This window comes from Lepidochelys olivacea, assembly GCF_965140295.1.
Source record: "Lepidochelys olivacea isolate rLepOli2 genome assembly, chromosome: 11".
Classification (NCBI taxonomy): Eukaryota; Metazoa; Chordata; order Testudines; family Cheloniidae; genus Lepidochelys; species Lepidochelys olivacea.
Genome location: NC_140421.1, coordinates 70374464 through 70387221, shown reverse-complemented (window position 1 = coordinate 70387221; position 12758 = coordinate 70374464).

Sequence of the window (12758 nt, the reverse complement as noted above, 5' to 3'; positions counted from 1 at the left end):
TGAGTGAGTGTTTGCTGGGCTGCCAATCAGGCTTTTTATGAGCACCGGGTTCATTAGAGGAACATTTTAAAAAAGGGGAGGGCGGGGTGTATGTATTATAAATGGCCAATATTTCCTAAGTTGAATGCCTAAAGTAAGGCACCTAAATCCAGAGTTAGGCACCTGGATAAAAGGCCTGATTATCAGAGAGGGTGAACATCCAGGAGCTCCCACGAGACTGACCAGAAGCTGATGGTGCTCAACATCTCTGAAAATAAGGCCATTTATTTAGGTGCCTGACTTTAGGTGTTCAGGATTGAAAACTTTACCATATAGCTAGATACACACAGGCTTGTGAGTAGCCAATTGCTTGTTTAAGAATGATTTGCCACTTTGCTTGCCTACCTGAAGGATCTTACGTTGACATTATATGCACACCTACACCTACAGAGGTTCCTGCTTTTTGAAATACACAGGAGGTATAAACACAGATACATGGAAGTTAGAGATGGTACCAAAACCGGAGGTCTTCAGGCAAAAGGTCTGTTAGTTAAGCATAAGGAGCAATATTGTTACATTTGCCTTATTTCCCTCTGTCGTAAATATAAAGGGAAGGATAAACCCCTTTGAAATCCCTCCTGGCCAGGGGAAAGCTCCTTTCACCTGTAAAGGGTTAAGAAGCTAAAGGTAACCTCGCTGGCACCTGACCAAAATGACCAATGAGGAGACAAGATACTTTCAAAAGCTGGGAGGAGGGAGAGAAACAAAGGGTCTGTGTGTCTGTCTATATGCTGGTCTTTGTCGGGGATAGACCAGGAATGGAGTCTTAGAACTTTTAGTAAGTAATCTAGCTAGGTATGTGTTAGATTATGATTTCTTTAAATGGCTGAGAAAAGAATTGTGCTGAATAGAATAACTATTTCTGTCTGTGTATCTTTTTTGTAACTTAAGGTTTTGCCTAGAGGGGTTCTCTATGTTTTTTAATTTAATTACCCTGTAAGATATCTACCATCCTGATTTTACAGGGGGGATTTCTTCATTTCTATTTACTTCTATTTTTATTAAAAGTCTTCTTGTAAGAAACTGAATGCTTTTTCATTGTTCTCAGATCCAAGGGTTTGGGTCTGTGGTCACCTATGCAAATTGGTGAGGCTTTTTATCCAATATTTCCCAGGAAAGGGGGGGGTGCAAGTGTTGGCAGGATTGTTCATTGTTCTTAAGATCCAAGGGTCTGGGTCTGTAGTCACCTAGGCAAATTGGTGAGGCTTTTTACCAAACCTTGTCCAGGAAGTGGGGTGCGAGGTTTTGGGAAGTATTTTGGGGGGAAGGACGCGTCCAAACAGCTCTTCCCCAGTAACCAGTATTAGTTTGGTGGTGGTAGCGGCCAGTCCAAGGACAACGGGTGGAATATTTTGTACCTTGGGGAAGTTTTGACCTAAGCTGGTAAAGATAAGCTTAGGAGGTTTTTCATGCAGGTCCCCACATCTGTACCCTAGAGTTCAGAGTGGGGGAGGAACCTTGACACCCTCTTAACAGTGTAAGATGATCAGGGTGGTTGCACTTTAGAGCTTCCAATCTAAATCCGTCCCAAATCCATTTGGAGATTTTCCTAAGTCAAATGCTTGTGCGCCTTTTCTAATTGGCCTCTTGAAATAATTTACGTTAATGCTTATGATTAGTAGTTCTTGCTGGGTTTGTTTAAATATTCCTTTGCTTTGCTTCTGGGTTTGCTTTGTTTCTTTTTTCCTTTAAAATTACCCCGAGACAACGTCGTGTGCTCAGTTCGGCCTCGCCCCGCTGTCTCTAGGATTGATGTGTGAGCGGCATACATGTACGCGCGTGTGGCCTTGGAGCATAGCACCTGACAGCGTCAGCTCCAAAGTGCTACACAAAGAAGACTCCTTTAATACCACAGCTCAGCACTTGTTACCCAGCCTAGTAGTCAGGAAGGGGACTCAGCGCGATTCTTGTGATGGGAAAGGAAAGGGGATGGTTGAGGAAACCTGACACTCAGATCTTTTCCTTAGCATTAGTCTACCCTTAAAAAGCTACCATAGCACAGCTGCTCTGTTGTAGCGTTTCCATGTAGACATTGCCGATGCCGAAGGGAGAGATTCTTTCATCGGCAGAGGTAATCCGTCTCCCCGAGAGGCGGTAGCTAGGTCAACAGAAAAATTCTTCTTCCTAGTGCTGTCTACACGGGAACTTACATCAGTTTAACTACACTTCTCGGGGTGGATTTTTCACCACCCTGACTGATGTAGTTAAACCAGCTTAATTTTCTAGTGTAGACCAGGCCTTAGTATTTACAATTTTTTCAACCCAACTGTCCTGCCTGCACTCTCAGGTGTTGCCCAAGCGTTGCTGCGTTTTACTCAAGTGTAAATCCAAAGCAGATTGATTCTGGATTTACGCAATGGTAACTTCAAACAGAATATGACCCAGGGATCCTCAGTACTTAGCCTTATCCACTACATACCCATGCCTCATTGACTGCGTGCTGTCCTAGCTGTACACTCAGTGTCTGATTCTGCCACCCTTACTCACACTGAGCAGAGCTTTACTCTGAGTAGTCCATTAACAGGGTTACTCTTGCAGTAAGGTAGTCTCCGTGGGAGTAAGGGTCGCCGAATCGAGCCCTGAATGAAGGAGGTGTCTTGTCGGCATAATAGGAAATGACCATGTAATTAAAAAGAAAAGGAGTACTTGTGGCACCTTAGAGACTAACCAATTTATTTGAGCATAAGCTTTCGTGAGCTACAGCTCACTTCATCGGATGCATACTGTGGAAAATACAGAAGATGTTTTTATACACACAAACCATGAAAAAATGGGTGTTTATCACTACAAAAGGTTTTCTCTCCCCCCACCCTACTCTTCTGCTGGTAATAGCTTATCTAAAGTGATCACTCTCCTTACAATGTGTATGATAATCGAGGTGGGCCATTTCCAGCACAAATCCAGGTTTTCTCCGCCCCCCGCAACAAACTCACTCTCCTGTTGATAATAGCTTATCTAAAGTGATCACTCTCCTTACAATAAGAAAAGGAGTACTTGTGGCACCTTAGAGATTAACCAATTTATTTGAGCATAAGCTTTCGTGAGCTACAGCTCACTTGCATCCGATGAAGTAATTTCCCCCCTGTAAATGATTTCAGTGAGAGCAGGTTTTTTCCCATTTTGGTAGAAACTTTTCTTCACACTTTTCCAGATTTCGGCAGCTGAAAACGGTTTTTTTTTTTCACTTTAAAATGGATTTGAAAAACATTGTGCAACCAATTGTTGCTGTTGTGTATGGGGGCTTTGAGGAGAACCAGCATACTTCCAGTGAAAACAGACTTTTTTGGGGGGAAAGGTCTTTTGTCAGATATGAGCCATTTTCCATGTGGAACCTGGAGGGTCGGAATTATGATTTGAACATATTAGTCATCCCTATGTAACGCAGTTTGGCTGTGGTGTTACTGTGACCTACCCTTGCTGCTCAGAATGATGTCGACTGACCATATTTTCAAAATGGTGCCAAAGGTCAAATACCAGAAGGATCGCTTCCAGACTAAACAAGTTTAAAACTTGTTTAGAAGGCTAAAGAGCCACATCGTTTGAAGTACTCATTTCTGTGACACCAAGCTGTCCCTAGCTCTTCCACTCCTATTAACGATCTAGTATCTAAATGCTGTCTGATCCCTTGTCCATTTCAGTCAATGGAAGGACTTACATTGACTTAATGGGTGCTGGATCAGGCCAATAGCATCCATCATCACAGTGTCTGAGCCCCCCACAAATACTAAACAGTGTGTCCTCACAGCACCGCGGTGAGGTAGAGTAGTATCATCCTCCTCCTCCTTGGGTATGTGGGGAACTGGGGCACAAAGAGATTCAGGCCCTGATCCTGTAAACGGCTCTGCTCAGACCTGCATAGAGCAGCTCGCAAGATTGGAGCCTAAATGGCTGCCGGGAAGGCTGTGACAGGGCCAAGAATGCAATCCAGATGTTTGGAGTCCCACTCAGAAGCCTTAACCACAAGCTCATCCTTCCTGCCTCTTACTAGGGAACTGTTTGCTGATGATCGTCTGAGAGCGAAGAGGGAGAAATGGAAAATTGCAGCCGTGCTGTGTAAAAACAAAGAGTTTGTTTATGAGTTTCATTCCTTCCGATGAATCTCTTGTTTTGGGGTTATGATTTCTCCGGTTTTGTCTCCTTTTGCTGCTAACCCCACATTCGCTTCTTAAAGTTACACCGACACCAGCACGTGTCATTTACTCTGAGGTTTTTCCTTTGCCTTTTAATTCATTTTTATTCTCAAAGTCCTCTCTCTTCCTGCACCCTACGGCCTCTCTACTTGTGCGTCTTTACATGTACATCGTGTCTTGGTGATCACATGGTGAGCAGACAAGTCAGCTGGTACACAGCAGCTGGGCCCCTTCAGCTCTGATCTTATTGTGTTTCGTAAGCTAGGCTAGGCCAGGCCTCTGCAGCACTTGAACGGAAGACCTCCCGGAGACACCCAGAATGCTGCAGGAGTTCATGTTGATGATCCCACGGGCTGCACTCTTCCTTTTCGGCCTCTACTGAGCCGCACGTCTGGCAGAGGGATACTGTGCTGCTCCAGGTATTGGCTTTTGATGAAGGCGTTACACTGAGGCCCTGATCACTTGACGGAGTGGGAGTGCGGTGGGTGGCACTGCTGCAAGCATATGTGTTTCCGCCTGGTTGCTGGTTCGATATTCATCGGTTAAAAAGGCTGAATTAGTTTATGGTCCTTAAAGATTTCATGGCTCCCACCACTTCCCACGAGTAGGGGTGTTATTAATCATAGCTGCCTTGCCAAATTCCACTCTGGATAATCACATTCCCTCTAAGCAGTGACTAATCATGTTAGTCCTTCCTTACAGTCCCAAGCCAGCAACGTCTGGAGCAGCCCAGGGCATTTCTGTGCCTACCATTGCAGGGAAGAAACGTTATCCGTGGAATTTCAAAAGCAATGGAATTCAAGCAATCAAAGTGAACTGAAAAATAGGAGGGTACTTTAAGCCAGAGAGGAATAAACATTCTTAGTGACCCTAGTGTTAGACTCTCAGGTGGCCTTGCCAAGATTATGGGCAGGACAATAAAAGCTAAAAGATAAAAAGATGATGTGAAGGCATTGGGGAGACATTCTTTGCCTGGGCAGTATGCAGGGAGGCTGCTCTTTGGCTGGTGCCTGGTAAAGGTTCCTACCATAAGGACATCTGCTGATAAGATCCTGATTCAGCAAGGGACTTGAACACATACCTACCGTAGTCCTGTTGAAGTCTCTGCCTGCTCCTGCTCCTACTGAAATCAATGGCCCATGTCCCAGGACCAACTCAAAATTTAAAATCATGTTCCCACCTGGAGTCTTGGTTAGTAGAGAGAGTTTTCCATTACTGAGAATTAATAATTGATGGTAATTTTGTTGGTAATTAATAACCAACTGACTGATAATGGATAACGGATACAAATTTTAACTCTGATCATAGGTTTAGTGAGAGTGGTTCTCTCGAGTCCAGCACTGGATATATTGATTTAACAGCACAAAGAGGCATAGTTACCGACAGCTGCTGGAGACCTCTCTTCCAGGTCTCTGACAGCCTATGTCCAGCCCTCAGATGGTCCTTCTTCTGCATGATGTCTTAGGATAATTCTACCCTTTGTTTCCCTTCTTGTGTAGCACTGTAACCCTTATCTGTTTCCTCCTTTCTGGCACACACTTCTTAGGTTATTTCCTCATTGTTGATTCCCTTATTGGACAATTTTATTCGTGATACCTTTTGCACACATTTTGCAGTGAATATTGCCAAAATATCTTCATTTTCAAAAGATTACTGCCATTTTCAAAAGATTACTGCTCAGCAAAATTCCACTTACAATGAGCTCGACTACAAAGCATCAAGGGTGTCAGAGACTGGGACATGGGCTGTCATTCCTAGAGGTCGGAGCAGGAGTTGGTAGCCAGGAATCGGAGCCCAAGGTCAAAGGCCAGATGCCAGAATTGGAGCAGGAGTCAGAAATCAAGAATCGGAGATGAGGGTCAAAGCTGGGCTACCTGGAGTGAGGCAAGGCAGGGACAGAGGCAGGAGCAGGGCTGAAGCAAAACAGGGAACAAGCAAGAGCGGTCACAGCTGTGAGAGAATGCTTTGAACAGTAACTGAGCTGCCGCTGCTGGGCTGCTGGAAGTGTCGGTCTGCTGACTCCTCCAATGAATCAGGCTAGGTAGCCAATCAGGCTAGCTGCACTTGTTAGGTTGCCCCCCAAAATGGCTCTGCTGCAGGCCCTGATTCCTGACAATGGGAGCTCAAGTTCTCTCTTTGGCCTCTTTTAAGCACCATTTAGTTCTATTTTTTGACTTAGAAATTTCCTTAACTCTGTGATGTAGAACTGAACCTTGCCCTGTCCCTTCACTTTAATTTATCTCGAATAACAAAGATTTAAAACTGACCCTGTGAAGTTTTTGTGCTGTATCGGCTAGAATTATTTTTAACCTCTGTGAAAATCACATCACTGTTACTCAGATGTTATCTGGGCACTGATGTTTTGGCTCTGGCCTCTGGATAACTAAAATGAAAGAGTTCAACGTTTATTTCAAAATCTTCAGCTTAGAAGAATGAGGAGATGAGTTCCAGGCCTGCTAACATGTTTTTCAAACTATGAGAATCAAAGAAAGTAGATTTTCCAATGCACCTTAGGCAGTTGAGAGGCCAAGTTTCACTTTCAGTGGCATTTATCCTTCCAACTGCGTCAAAATCTTTGGAAGATCCCCTCTCAGAAACTACCCTAAGAATGGGGTGCTTTGACATGGCGGATGTGATGTTTAGTTAGTTAATCACTAGAACTGGCCAGAAAATGGGCTCTGTTTTACACAGAATTCTCCCAGATAGAGATGTTAATAGGTTTGGTAATTTAGTAAATGTTTTGGAACAAATTGATAAATTAAACAGTAATAAGTCACCAGGACCAGATGGGATTCACCCAAGAGTTGTGAAGGAACTCAAATATGAGATTGCAGAACTTCTAGCTGTGGTATGTAACCTATCACTTAAAACAACCTTTGTACCAGATGACTGGAGAGTAGCTAATGTAACACTGACTTAAAAAAAAAAAAACATTCCAGAGGTGATCCTGGCAATTACAGGCCAATAAGCCTAACTTCAGTACCAGCAAATTGGTTTTTGTAAAGAGAAATCATGCCTCATCAATAGGCATGTGAACAAGGGGATCCAGTGAATATTGTATACTTGGACTTTCAGAAAGAACTTTGACAAGGTCCCTCACCAAAGGCTCCTAAACAAACTAATCAGTCATGGGATAAGAGGGAAGGGTAACTGGATGCGTAACATGGATCAGTAACTGATGAAAGATAGGACACAAAGGGAGGACTAAATTGTCAGGTTTCATAATAGAGAGCAGTAATAGCTTTCATAATAGAGAGAGATCCCCAAGGATCTGTACTGGTACCTGTATTCATAAATGATTTGTGAAAAAGGGGTGAACAGTGAAGCGGCAAAATTTGCAGATGATACAAAATTACTCAATATAGTAGATTCCAAAGCTGACTATGAAGATTTACAAAGGGGTCTCACAAAACCGGGTGACTGGGCAACAAAATGGCAGATGAAATTCAGTGTTGATAAGTGCAAAGTACTGCACATTGGAAAACATAATGCCAACTATACATACAAAATGATGGAGTCTAAATTAGCTTTTACCACTCCAGAAAGCTATCTTGGAGTCACTGTGGGCAGTTCTCTGAAAACACCAGATCAATGTGAAGCAGCAGTCAAAAAAGCTAACAGAATGTTAGGAACCATTAAGAAAGGGATAGATAATAAAACAGAAAATATTTGAATGTCACTATTTAAATCCATGATACCCCACACCTTAAATATTATGTGGAGTTCTGGTCACCTCATCTCAAAAATGATACATTAGACTTGGAAAAGGTGCAGAGGACAACAAAAATGAGTAGGGGTATGGAACGGCTTCCATACATGGAAAGATTATAAAGCCTAGGACTATTCAGATTAGGAAAGATACTACTAAGAGGGATATGATAGTGATAGAGGTCTATAAAATCATGAATGGTATGAAGACCGTGAATAGGGCAGTTTTATTTACCCCTTTACATAACAAAAAAACTAGAGGCCACCTGATGAAATTAATAGGCAGCAGGTTTAAAACAAACATGAGGAAGTACTTCTTCACACAACGCACATTCAACCTGTGGCACTTGTTGCCATGGGATGTTGTGACAGCAAAAAGCATAACTGAGTTCATAAAAGAATTAGATAAATTGATGGAAGATAGGTCCAACAATGGCTGTTAGCCAAGATGGTCAGGGAGGCAACCCCATTCTCTGAGCGCCCCTAAACCTTCAACTCTGAGAACTTTGGACTAGACGACAGGGGATGGATCACTCGAAATTGCCCTGTTCTGTTCATTGCCTCTGAAGCACCTGGCACTGGCCACTGTCAATTGGTCTGACCCAGTCTGGCCATTCCTATAGTCTTATGAGTACCCAAAACTGAAAAGTTACTGGTATTTGGCCAAACATTTATCAGGTTTCCAATGAAATGTCAACATTTTCCCAGACACTGTCCTTGAACACTATAATTTAGTCGAAAGCCCAATTTTCCATCTAAAACATTTTTGACAACCCTTTTCATTACACTTGTAAAAGTGCTGTGGGAACAGGGGGTTTATCTCTGCCCCTAGGTTCAGGAGACCAATTCATCAGAATGCATGGATGCCATCAAGCCAGGAAAGGAAACTGAGTGGGGAGCTGCGGAGGAGGGAAGTGGATAGAATGCAGCAGCTAGAGGAAGATTGAGGTTGGGAGTATTGTTAAGACATCCTTGGGTCGGGTGGAGCAGTCTTACTTGACAGATCTTTTTGATTTATTAATTGCTGGCTTTCCCATGTTTATTCTGTTGTGTCCCCCCATCCTTCCAAGCTTGTTCTAAACCCCTGGACACAGTGCTTGCGAGTGAGGAGGTATTGCCCATCAAGGGCCCCCAGGGGGATATATATCATTTCCCAGGTTTCTGGGTGGGCCTCAAGCCAGTGTTATTTAAGTTTTCAGAGGGAAACCCTATAACACTGAACCCAGCCCTTTTTGCTGCCAACAATACCTGGCAGAAGGGTTACACTCATCTGACTCAGCCTGCGAGAGTTAATAGACACTACTGATCAGACTCGACGAGTGCATGCTTCCGGGCTGATGAGACCAGGGCTCAGTTAGGATCTGATGTCCGGGGGGACAGCTTTGGGAGTGAACTTTGTGAGGCATGATTCAATAAAAGAAGAATGTGGTAGGTACAACACCTATCTCACACTCTTTCTTACAGTGCTAATAGCTTACAGACGAAGAAAGAGGGAATGCAAATGGCAATATGCAGAAAGAGTATTACTCAAACTAGAGGTTAAGCGTGTTCATTTTATTGGGATGCTTTTGTTGCAAACAAATGTAAAGGTATAACTGGCCCAAACCCACGTTCCTTGCACATGTTAAAAGTTGTGGCTTCAACATGGTGGTTTAGAACCAGATTCTCAGCTGATGTAAATTAATACAGCAGCATTGAAATGAGTGGAGTGTTAGTGATTTTCACCACCAGAGGATCTGGCCCTGAAATAGTTTCCTTTCTCATTCATTTCTGGACCCAACTTGCCAGAACTACCCATCAACGAAGGTGCTAATTAGTAGCAATCAGCATTCCAAGTATAAATACTCACGCAAGGTTTCCTGCCTTTGCTGTTGGCCTTTGAGGAGAGGTATGTTGCATGCTGTATACAAGCAGCTCACAAGTGTCTTACCACCTTCTGAGTGTTCTGATTTCTTGCACCCCAGTTACACTACATTATGTTATACAAATGGTGATCTCAGCTATGCTCCTGGGAGGGTGGACCTCAGAGAAGTGATGGTGAAATGAGCCAAGCGATGAGCTCATTGCTGCAAGACAGGAAATAACTTGGGCTGTTTCCCAAGACCATATGCCTAAAACTTAGGCCAACTAAAGACTGGATGAATCCCCCAGAACTAGCTGCATGATGTGATGCTGGTAGATCAGGTGCCAGCTCTTGCCAAGGCTGTAGGCATCAGCTGAGCACTGACAAATTCATAGCTGGAAACCAGACCAGCTCACTTGTATTGTTCAAGATAGGGCGGGGTTAGACTTGTAAGAATGTATTTAGTGTTTATACTCTTTAAAATGCTTGTAAGTTGTTGTATGCATTAATCTCACTTGAAATGTCTGTATCCCAGGCTATAAGATAACACGCACATTTTGCTTTATAACTGTAAAAATGCCTGCTCTGAACTTGTGCACCCAAGCAGGAGGAGTGATTCCCCCACCCACGAAGAAGGCCCATACCTCCCTATGCTGAGATTGACCTGAAATGCATGTCTGAAGGACTAGAGCTGCATTTCGTGGCCAAGTTAATGCAAGGAGTCTCCCTCCACAATAAATTTAGCAGAGACATCTCCCGGGGCCTAGCAGAGGAAAGCTCTGAAACCCTGCAGCTCTTAGAAGCAGTGCCAACTGGAAATGTTTTTGTGGCCTCCACCTCCAGTCGGGGCTAGCACCCGGTCTTTAATCCAGACCTCCTAAATCAGTTTATAGGCATTGCATGGGCAGTCTTAAAAATTGCTGGGACCAACTCATCCCTGATGTTACTCCATTGGCTTCAGCTGAACCACACAGTGACTGAGTTTGGCCCACTGTTTGCAAATGATACTTTCGACCACAAATGGGTCTGACAATATTTCCCTCTGTATCCTCCTACATCCATGGTGCATGTATTCCTACAGTCCTCCCGGAAAGGAATCTGATACCAGTGGGGAGTGGCATTTGCCCTAAGGGGATTTTTCCATAATGATGTACTTCCCAAAGAGCCATATTCAGGCCACTGTAAGTGGGCATACTGCTCACATTGGGGCAGTGGTCCTACGTGGGCAGCCAAAGACACCCTCAGCGTAGCTTTCAGCTTTCAATCAGTGTTTTGTTGCTATCTGACCAGTTAGGGACACATGCAGCCTGACAGCTGGGAGTCTCAGGTACTAAACTGCTACCTCCCATATAACAAAAACAATGTGGCTTTATTTCCCCCTTGATAAAAACAGGTTGCCTTTGATTCAGCAAAGCACTTGAGCTTTCGAGTCAATGAAATTTAAGTATGTGTTTAAGTCTTTTGCTGCACAGGGATAGTTTGCGGAAATGCGGACTTAATTTGAAGGCAATAAAAGCATATTATGTTTCTCCATCTGTTTTGATGCTCATACACATCTGCCCAGCTGTGTAGGCCCGGTGGTCTTTCATCCGTCCACACATGCACTCAGCGTCCTCTTCCTTGTCCAGGCAGTGGTCAGTTTTAACCATTTTCCCCCTTTTTCCTTCCTTAGAATGGACTCAAAACTACAAGGCATTTAAAGTGAATCGTGTGAGTGACCCCACTGAAGTCAGGACTCTTACCATGGAGCTTTTTTGCCTTTTTCTACTTCCCAAATTCCTGGAAACGTTTGCCTCACTGCTTATTTTGCTTTTAAAAGGTTTTTACATCTTGCATTTTATCTACATATTGATCTCACTATTTGAAGCAGAAGAGAAGGTTCTCCTTGTTTGTGTATAAGCCATAGTTATGTCTCCATAGGCCTATCTGTGTGTATATATATATATATATATGTAACCCTTCTGCCCGTCAGAGTTGGCAGCAACAAGGGCCGGGTTCAATATCTAGGGGTTCCATTCCAATAACACAATGCAAACCGGCTCGAGCCCCCACCCAGTGACCTGGGACAAATATATACCACCCCCGCTGGGCGCCTCCAAGAGGCAATACTTCCCCTCTCGCAAGCACATAGTCTGAGTGTAGCAAAAGTCTTTTAATAACAGAGAGAAACAATGTGGCATTATGTTGGGGAAACACCACCAACCGGATTCATAACACAACCCATGAGCAAAAACAACCCCACCCCAGGCAAATTGGGGCATGCCCTTTTCCCTTTGGTTCTTGAGTCCAGCAACCCCAAAAGTCCAATGCCCCAAAAGTCTCTGTCCCTGGTCAGGGCAGCCCCAGAGTTCGAAAGTTTATCGGCGGAGCTTTACCTCCCAACCTGGGTGGAAATGGGACGGGGGTAAGAGGCACCATACGTGATCTGAAGCTGACCGCCCCATAGCTCCATAGCGGCGCTCCGCTCCGCTCCGCCAGCCGCCCCACAAAACTCCTTCGCGCAGCTGCACTCCGCTCCACCAGCCGCCCCACGAACTCCTTCACTCAGCTGCGCTCCGCTCCGCCAGCCGCCCCACGAACTCCTTCGCTCAGCTCCACGGCCCACAAGCAGCTCCTGCCATCCACACACTGCTCCGTGTCGAACTGCTTCGCCAGCCGGCCCGCAAACTGCTCCACAATATATCTTCAGGCTCCCCCACTACTTAACACAACACTCAGTGATTTCAGCGCTTAGGTGAATTCAAAGCTTATAATAGGGGAGCCCCAGTGCTGGTGCACTGTCAGCCCAAAGTGAGCTCAGCAGCCTGTAACTAGACTTCTAATGAAATCAAAATTAGCTCTGATATTCCACAGTGGAGAGAGGAGGAAGTGCAATTAGCATGTAAGGCCCTCACCAAGGGGCCCATGCCACCAAGTATTAATACTTGTCCCCAGCCTCTCTCCATTCACACAGTTTTGGAACCCATGACCCTTGCCTAGCGAGTGCTACTTAGATGATGGTGAATCCCTCCATCGTAACAAAAGGCCACGTACAGTTC